Source organism: Ceratina calcarata, unplaced genomic scaffold, assembly GCF_001652005.2.
Source record: "Ceratina calcarata isolate Rehan_Ccalc_2016 unplaced genomic scaffold, ASM165200v1 scaffold449.2, whole genome shotgun sequence".
In the NCBI taxonomy this organism is placed as follows: Eukaryota; Metazoa; Arthropoda; class Insecta; order Hymenoptera; family Apidae; genus Ceratina; species Ceratina calcarata.
Window position 1 is genome coordinate 895,540 of NW_017168819.1, and position 10,499 is coordinate 906,038.

Below are 10,499 nucleotides of genomic sequence, written 5' to 3' on the forward strand. Positions count from 1 at the left end.
CCATACTGCACAGTGCACTACCCCTGCTCGTGCATCTGTCCTCAATCAGCGGCCTACGAAAATGGGATATAGTCGACTGCTTCGCGGCGAAACTATTGCCCCTTAGCATCCCTCAGCCTCTAACATATCCAACAAACATCTAATACAATTCATATGAATAAAGCATAAGTCCCTATCTTGTAATTGGTAAAATTTTTTCAGAAAATTAATTAAATAATTTTAAGGATAATGTAAGATTGAATTTCCTACGAGAAAATGGCTGACGTTTGCTATATAAACTATCATTATCTCGCCGCAATTTATTTTGTCGGTAAGAAGAGAAGATAGAGTTCGCGAGATTCCAAAGTGAAGAGAATCACGAGTGACAGGCTATACGCTTGGCTCCTGATTCTAGGGTGACAAAAACAACCCCGTTGGTCGACGGTGGTAGGTTCAGAGACGGGACGAGGGGCGCTCGCGAAAGAATGGGAAGCACTTAACTCGGCGCTGCTTAAACAGTTGTTTGATCGGCATTATACATTAGCATGCGGCTGGTGCCACTATTTATTAGCGGTACGGTTTCGCGTACTGCGATTCAGGGAGGCTAGGCGTGGTGAACATTTCAACCCCTGGAAATCTATAGAGCCAGCGTATTAAAAAAGGTGTAAAACTTTTGAACCGATACTGAGTGTAGCTGAAGAAAGCAGAGATCACTGAGATCAGAGGAAAGGAAAGGCAAAAGGAGGAACGCGCCTGGCTTCCGGCCACCGGCACGACTTTCCACGGCCAACTCTGAGAAGAAATCTTTCCAGATTTCCAAGAAGCCAGAGATACGTCCCTTAAGAATGCCATCACTATCTATTCGCGCTTCCGTGTGACCTGGTGTCCGTTTTGAAAGCGGCGCGCGGAAAGAGAAAAGGGAACACCTAGGTATAATATTCCGGATATTAAATCGCTTTTAAATCGGCTTAGCGTTAACTAGTGGCACTTTAAGCTGCCCGGTGAAATGATTATCAGGGCTTCCCACTCCGTCGACCCGGCTAGCTGTTATCGCCCGTTGATTAATTGTTATGCAATATGACGTCACACACGCCCGCCTACCCGGATTAGAATCCCGCGGTGGAGCGTCACGGCGACTGCCACGATCTCTCCCTCGTACCCACCGTTCTCACTCTCTCTCTCTCTCTCTCTCTCTCGCTCCCTCGCTTCTGAACCATTTGACCATCTTCGTCGTTCTTCTCGCGCGCGAGCGAGTAACGCTCGTGCATAGAAGCGGAGGGAGCGGCGCGAAGTTTCGGGCTAATCCTACGAATTTGAGCCAACTGAACATAGGACGCTGATGAATATTGATACGGAACCGGCGGACCTCGCACCCGGCCCGATGATCTTCTTCCGGGATGAGAAACGCAAGGTGTCGCCGAGAGTGCAGCTCGCTATGCGCTCAAGAACGCGCGATACCATATCTACGCGTCCCCTTCGTATCTTGGTGCCAGTAAATAAAATACAAAATACTCCCCATGAAATTTCCCTTGTTATTTAAGGAGAGGAGAAGGGCTTGTAGAAATATTTCGACGGCTAATCTTGTAATCTATATCTCTGCAAGTTTAAACCGAAACGAAGGATTATAATCTTGCTTTTCGTCCAGCATTTTAGAACTAGGTAGAATACCGGTAACCGTTGCTCCATTATTCCCCTAAATAAAAGAAACATAAATCGCGAGTGTACGGGGCCGTGGAAGGAGCCACGGTGCGGTGTGGCTCCATTATATCTTTCACGATGAACGGTACCCTTCTTTGTCGGCCATTATGCCGCCTAGATAGTAAGGAAGAAAGCCACCCCTTTATCTCGGCAGACTCCGCGGTGAGAGTAATGCCCGGAAATCAAGGGTTAATTCCTCGGCGTCGTAAAGCATTTTATCTGGCCCGGCTCTTTCCTGACTGCGCCTCCTCGGGAAATATTAAAATATGGCGATACACACACTAGCAAATAAGCAGGAGCCCGATTTTCTCAAAGATGATCGAGATTAGAAGGGATAAAGTGTAGAAGAGGCAAAATATTTTTTTTTTCTTGTCTGTGAGAATGGAGCACACGGAGTGTAATGCTGAGAAATCATTATGATCCTTGGGTACAAATGGCTAGCAGACCACACTGGGAGGCCTGCAAACCTCCAACACCTGATCCCTACTAAAGATCGTATCTGGAAAATTGGATTCGGTGTCAGGGTGACCGGTGAAACGTATAAGCAGCTCGTAAAAATACTTTTTAGCGCACCGCTGCCTTCGCGTCGAAGGGATTAAGCTTTGTGGACAGATAAGAATCCTGAATCTGGCTCGGCCCCCTTTTCCAAGGGAATCGCGACGATTAACCGCGATCCCTGACTCGGTTCATGCGAATATTCAATCACGAACGATCCTCCGCTCAAATGAAAATCAGAGTAGAACGGAACAGAAGCGTGACGCTGTTGGTTTTTCTTTTATCGAAAAGGGGGAGCGGAATATCACCTCGAAAATCATTCTTTTCCGCGGCAATAGGAGTCAATTCGGGTCAGCGAATTGCCTTATTGAGGAACGGACCGCAGGGACCTTCAACGTCTCAGATGGAACGCGAAATCGAGTTACGTTGACGCCGTCGTCGTCGTTGCAATAAGTGACGGAGAAAAGGTGCCCAGGCGATATACGGAACGGTGGCTATTACCAACCCCACTCGAACCACTTTTGTCGAATCTTTATAGCTTCGAACCTTCATTTCTCGTAAGAGATTTAAACGCACACACCTAAAGTACACACACTATCATTTAAAAAAAGGACTCCTTATACGTCATAACTTCAATATTTTTATATTCTTTGAATTGAAGAGTTTTATGCAGTATAATATTAGAGTGGTGCGAAATTGAGAACCTGGATGAGCACGTTGCCCGATAAAATGCTGTCGGGACAGCGGGGTGGTTTCTCGATGACGTAAAAAAAGTGCCCCGGGGATGGAAAAAAGGAGGAGGGGTGCACGGAATGAGACGTGGAGACGTTTATTCGGTCGGACAGGAGCCGAGTGACCGAGTCAAGTCGAACGTACAGCTTGGTCACACTCGGTTTGATCTAATAAAAGGCAAGACTTCTCTATCCTACTGCAATTTTCCCGGGACCTGCGTGCTCTACTTCCAACCACTGATACCCTACGGCAGAGACGCTTCCTCAGAGAAATTTTCTCTTGTTCCCAATTCCCACTCTCTTCTTTCTAACGAATATTGAACGTTGCAAGTGTTTCTGCTATATGGAACAATACCTTGGCTTTGTAAAATTGAGGAGTATCATAAGTTTAGTTTAAGACGATCCCTTCCACTCGGCGAAGACAGGAGAAACCGCAACGGCGGCGGAAGGAACCGATTTTTTTTTCAATGCCGCTCGCCGCTATCCAATATAATCCGCAGTTGATCAGATTAAACGGCGCGCAGAGGGCCGAGGGTGTGGCGAGGCTCGCTAGAAACGGTAGCGGCGTCGTCGACGGCGCAACCATTTACCGTCGGGATCGCGGCGCGAGCACCGTGTCGCAGGATGAAAGAGGCTCAAACTCATCGTGCCGTATAATAACATTGTCCCGGTGCGGAGAGAACAGAACGAAAAAGAGGAAGGGAGACCGATGGTGGACGCTCGTTGGGAAAAAGGCCGGACGAGGCGAAAACTCGAGAGGTTTCTTTATTTTCTCCCGGCGAACTCCGACGTACTTACGTTAAGTACCACACCGGGAGCGAGCAAGTTCCGCGACGGCGAGCTGCGAAACACCGGAAGGAGCACCATTGGCGCGACCGATCGGGGGACAGAACTCCTTATCCTCCTCCTACTCCTCCTCCTTGTGAAATTTACTCGTTGGAAATTTTCCATCCGAAAGAAAGATAGGGAAGGAGCGCTAGTTTCGAAGAATCTTCTGCCTCCGCTTGGTTCGAGCGGAGGAACGACGCAAAGTGGTAGTTAAATATCGATCCCGGTGGAAACAGAGGACTCGGGCGGCGGGATATATGGCACGGGTTAAAAGACCGTCCTTTCATCGCGATGAGAAACGGTGCTCGAAGGAAAATCTCGCGGAGTCTACGCTACTGCGGGGGTGGGAGTCGGGGAGTAGTGGAGCGAAACATGGGCGGCGGCAGCGGCCGGGGGTGAACACAGGGTGTCGGGGATGGAGATTACAGCAGGACAAGCAATATTAAGCGGCTAGGAACAAAAAGACGATCCAGTACGCCGGATTACCCGCGATGCACCGCGTTGTCCCGTGAAATTGATACGCGAGTTGCTTTTTAACGGACCGGGGTCGAGCGCCGGATCTCGAACCGCGCTACCCCCGTGGAAATATTCGACGCGATTTAGATAACGCGCAGCCGCTACAAAAGGAATTCAGGGCTTACCCAGTAGGAAGGGGAAACTAACGATTAAACACTGAAAATAATTAGATCGTCGATCACTCGAAAGGCGATGTTCTTTCGTTCTCTACAAAACCTGACGAAGAATTTTCAATCCTCGTTCGATTCGCGTCAAACCGATTAAATTGGTAACTGGTTTTCCGATCGGGTAACTACCGGTAATTAATAATTAAACGTAAACCATATCGGATTCGATGGGAAAGAAATAAAACGTTCGCGTTCCCCGGCGTGCATCTATCACGCGAGCGTTTCCTAGTCGACGCACGTACCGCGGTTTATCTAAATATTGCTGTAGAAGAAAAAAAAGCCTCGTTGCGGGAATGCTCCTTCCGTATCAGCCGCGTGGGAAACATTACTCTCAACGAGCCACGATCCCTATCGCCGCGAACCGATTGCGCGAGCGAAATTTTCATTTTCTCCGCGGTGTCTCACTCCGTCTCGCCTATGCTAAACAAAGTTAATTAATCAGGAAGAATATATTCATTCCGAGCGATCGCATATATATTTCATAATTGATCGATAACGGATCACTGTTTCAATATTGTATTAAAATAAGAATCGGATATGGAGCACGGCACCGAGAGAGCTTACACAAGCGTCACAGAGTGGCCCTGTGGGAATATTATTTCTGACCATAATGAGCCTCACCCTCAACGAGCCTCCTTCACCCCTCGTGAAACGTAACCGGATTTGCAATATGCGGGCCACGATCTCTCCTACGATTTCTCCAATCCGACTAATTCCACGATTACAGATTAAACCGCAACCGCACCGTAGCCAATTTACCAAAGCAACTTACAATTTCTTTTTCGCCAAACTATGTATTATTTTTTTTCTTTTACGAGGAGATCTGCATAGAAACTTGTAGAACTACTTTTACAAACTTTCTTTTCTAACACCCCCCGCAAGAGAATTGCAGGTGCATCAAAGAGAAAACGGGAGAGCAGTTGATTCGACGTGCGAAGGGAAGGAGCGTTATTTCCATCGGCAGACGCATACATTTTTCGTATCCGAACGAATGGCACGGGAATATTGTAATTTGCATCGGAGACGGTGGAAAAGAACTAAGTCCCGGATGGGGCCAGACGGCGGGCCGGGTCGGAGGCGAGGAAAGCATCGGGATCATTGGAGTATGCAAATGAGGTTGCTTCGATGCGTTCCAAATCTTCAGATCTGGACGACCGACCCGGAAGTGGCGTTCCTCGAGCTTGTCCATATCGCGGCCAGCAAGAGTAACAAGAGGATCATAGAGTCGCCGAAAGTACGGATAAAATCAGGACGAGTCGCGACAAAGCTGTTCTCCGCGATTGTTTCGACGTCTCTCTAGATCTATGCCAAAGTATATCCCTGTAGGAATTATTAGAGAATTCGCGTATTTTCAGAGAGATTGCTTTTTTTTATAGGAAATCTGAAATGGAAAAGCTATAAACCGAAACTATAGAAAATCCATTATCGATTCCACTCGAGGCTCATTTACTCGCTTGTATCTAGTCGCGGTTGAACGATTTATGCTTGCGCTCGGTGTCATAACTATTCGAATACGCGTCGAGCGTCGAGCGAGGTGTCACGGTGGGCCGTAGAAAAATCGGCAAATCGAATAAAGGGTGAATAATGTCGCGGCACGAACCCCTCGGTTTCTTGATGCGAGAACTGATGTCGGTGGAAAACGAGGGACACTGTAAACGGTAACGACCGAACGAAAAATCGAACATAACAACTTTTTACTCATCGAAGATGTCATCCTGTGCAACTTTGACGAACGCAGCGAAGAAAGTGACGAAGCGTAAAACAACGAAACGCGGAGAATGAAAATGCGAGGGGCGGTACTCCCCTCGCATCCGGAAAACGAGAAATTTGTAATCGAGAGAAGCACGCAGGCCGTGAATATATGGCCGCCTTCCGCAGCGGCGACGGGTTTTACTAATAACCGATACCCCAAGCGAACCGTGGAATATTATAATTGATTTATTGCGGGAGCGATGCGAGTCGGATTTATCAGCGCCTCGGCTCGAATTTCTGCTCTTCGCTCTCGTAACCGACGCGACCGAACGGAACGACGGCCGAACGATAGACCGCATCCGGTTCGCTTTCGCGTTTGCCGCGGCCGCATTCATTTCGCGGCGCGTTTCGATACGTCAACGCGGACCGATCACCGGGAACCGAGTCCGCGAACAGCCGAAATCGCGCGAGGAATTTCAGCGGCGCTTAGGCCTGCCGAAAGTTCGGCTACATTTATTGCCGATAATCGATAGCCCGAAGCCAACCGTGAAATATTATAATTGATTTATTGCGGGAACGAACGCGAGGATTTATCAGCGCGCTCGTTCTGCTCGGTTCCACTCCGCTCTGTGCCGCGGACGCGATCGAACGGAACGACGCGACACGACGCGACGCGGCCGACTATGCACCACCGTGTCCGGTGCGCTCGTTCACCGACCGCACGTTTGTTTATGTAATTAGTCATTGTGAATCATCGGCGAGCAGAATCGCACAAGAAACCATAATTGGAGCATCTAATGTCTTTGCGTAAGCATGAATGCGACACGTAGAATATTTAAAAAAACGCGACTTCTCACTGCAGTCGTTAAAGGAGCCGGAGAATTTACCCTTTCACGGAAATCAGTGATCTCGAGTGGTTAACCTGAGTACTTCCGTAACGAGCTCGATCAACGACGAAGGGGAATTATTCTTTCGACCGTACGATCGCCATCCAACAGCAGCGCGCTCGTCCCGAGCAAGGGTTGATAATAAATTCAAATCTAGGGGTGCGCGCAATCTGTGATTCAGCGCCATTAAGCACAGGATCCGACGAAGGACTGGGCCGCGTTCGTACTTTCTCCTAACTTGGCACGTTCACGGATGCCCACCTCTTTAAGACCGCTCAGAGTTAAAAGAGATCAGTCCGGCGGCAAAGGACCGCCGCAACAAATCCTTATCGCTATACAATTTTACAACCCTGTAGGACCAAATGAAGTAAACGTATATTCTTGAAATAAAGACATCTAGAGAACTATAAGTTATCTAATGTATAAAGGAAGAATTACGCAGATTACTCTTCAAGTTCAGCACTTCTTGGTCGTTTAAAGAATCGTTCAACCATTTGAGGAGTAGAATCGGCAAACTTTTTAATACCGTTAAAACAACTTGGAAGGATTGTATGGGTGTTCATGACTCGGTAGGCCAAGACGTATGCACGGGAAATTCCTTGCATCCCGAGTCGAGTTACGGGACAGGAGTATCAGTCGTAAAGAGGCCGAAATAAAATCTACTTAAGTACCTTAGAAACAGAATGCCGAACGAGCCCGCTTTATGGGTAATCGAACCAACTTTTTAACTGTCTAGGTGCTCCTCCTTTCCGGGACATAAAGCCCCAGGAAATATCCACCGAAGGAATATTCGCGTCTAATGCGCGCTTTCCATACACGTTCGTTGCTATTAATTCTCTTCTACGTTCTGTCGTTTTTCTCAACGAGGAACCCGGTGTCTCACTATCGGCAGATTAAGCTCGATGCAAACCTTTATCGTTGTTTTTCTGTTTATATTAGTTTCAAATCTGTATTGACTTATTAATTGACATTTATTACAAACATATGCGTCAGCACAATCGGTAGCAAAAGCTATGATTGTTTGTTAACAAGGGAACAATCGAACGGTGAATAATGAACGCGAAACCAGGACGCGAAAAAGAAGGTTTCTAGGAGGTCTTGATTTATATCGGCTCGATATTTTCCGCAGCTCTCAGTGTTTCTTAATTCGAGGTTGCGCCGCGTGCACGCTGCGGAGGTAATTCGATTTCCCGGCGAATCGCTCGGAACTAAATCAGAGTACAGTCCCCGGTGAAACTCAATCTCGAGATATTGTCATAATTTGTCTAAGATGCATGGGTACGATTCGACAGGAATTTCAATCTCGATTCCTGTCGTTTCATATTTACGTATTGCTTAATTTGAGGAAAATTCCAAAGAAAGGGGAAAATGAAACCTTGTATATACGTTGCGATATTTTTACGGATCGTAGTTCCAATCGGCTTTCGTGAGCGCATGTGCTCGAGGATGTTCAACGGGCAGGACGGCCGAAACCTTCGGCACGACAGCTCGAAATACGGCTTGTAAGTTTTTACACCATCGCCTGGCTGGCCATATTCCCGAAAAGGAGCAGAACCGAGACCGGGGGATAGGGTGCCGATACCGCGAGGGGGTACCGAGCACGAGCTGCGGCCTGCTGATAACAAAAAGGTCAAACGAAGCATTTCGTTCAAAGAAACGGAACCTTCCTTCGGCAAAAGAATTCTATTACGAATCCTTAAACTTGTCCTAATCCTTGCGATCGTTCCGTCAACCGAGTCCATTGGGAATTTCACTTTTAAATCGGGGAGCCACTCGGCTTAATTCGAATTCCACCCGTTTCCAGATTCCATGACCGGTTAACGATCCGTCAGAAGAAAGAACGCTTGCCAACGTACGCTCCTCTTTTAGCGGTCGTTAGTATTCCTGTGCGAGGTGATCGTCGGGAAGCGATTTGACCAAGTTTAACGGATCCGCGCGGGTCGGTCAGCCGGGCCGGGGGCCCCTCGTGCGAGAGAACTGTTGCCGGTCTTCGAGCTCCTTCGCAAATCCGTCTGGCCGTCGCGGTGACCGCGAACGGAATACCAATTCCCAATTTGTCCGGGCATATCGACTGGGCACTCAAGGGCGTGACACAAATGCCAGATGCAATCAGCGGCGAAAGAGTGCAGTCCTCTTCCTTTCTTAATCCGTCTTTAGTCGCCGACAGCAGTTGAACCACGCGAAGAAAATCTATAGATAAGCTCTATAGATAAATTGAAACGACAGGAATCGATAAAAGATTTCTTCATTGAGATTGATTTTAACGAAGTTTGGCTCCAAGATCTATAATTTTTTTTTAATCACGGATGTATTGTAATTGTAAGAAAGGATTGAGAAGTTCTGGTTCTGTCGATTTTTGCATAGCTACAGTTTAATTATTAATGAAACAAACGGTGAAGGGGAAGGAAACGAAAAGAAGGCCAGTGACCCGAAATCGGCGCTTGGGCTGTAGGTAAAACCCAGTTGGTTTTCTTCAACGCTCCCACCGCCTCAATATTGTCGCTATCTCTTGTATACAGTTGCCGCCATATTCCTCGGGAACCCGCCATATTACCAGAAACTTCCACCCCCTTTTATGTTGGCTTGCCACGAACCGTCTCCGCGAAAACTACCCCCATAAAAGTTGACGACTTAAATCGCGAGGCGTATGGCCCCGACCGCGCTGCGGAAACGTCGAACACCCTTACGATCCTGCGAAACGCCTCCAAATATTTCGCTGTGTACACCACCAATGATTTCGATACATTTCTGTCAGCAGAAAACGGAAAACTTACTCTTTGCCTAGCTACTCGTTCTTGAAAAGTGATCGATAAGTTCTGACAGAAATAAAGTCGGAACGTATCGTCTTTATTCTTATATGATACTCGGAATTGAGGCATAATTTGTATTGGAGATTCTCTCCCTCCCCGCCCCTGAAACCAATTTTGAGTCCACTGAGAGAAATGTATGCACAAGCAGAGGTAGTAGTTTGAATTTAAACTTGAGGGTAGTCATAAGAATTTCTCTATAAGCATTTCTTTCAATCAGTTCATGTTGACAATTCCTCTTGACTTCGATTATACTTTTGGCAAGTTTATCATCGACGCTCGTAAATTCTCCCGACGCAAAGCAATCTGCGTGTTCGCCACGGTAGGCAAGACGTTCGGCCGCTGCCGAATAGACCAGTAATCCTGAACGATAAAAAAGGAAAACGAAAAGAGGAAACTGCGAGTGGCCCCGTAATGAAGAAGACTAAGATAAATATGGAAAGGAGGGCTTAAAGCAAATGGCGACCGGCTACACGATCCAGCTTCAATATGCTTGAAAGTGTCCCGCTGACGTAGCGTTTCGGAATTGAATGTCCGGGGGATTAGTTCAACGTCATCGCGTTGACGATACGCAATAGGTACGGGATTAAATGAAACGATTGAAAATCTGGTTGGATAAGGATAAAAGAAGATCTTTTTCAAACACATTCTTTTCAATTCGCTATCGAATTTAAGGATGTATAGGCTATGTACTTAAAC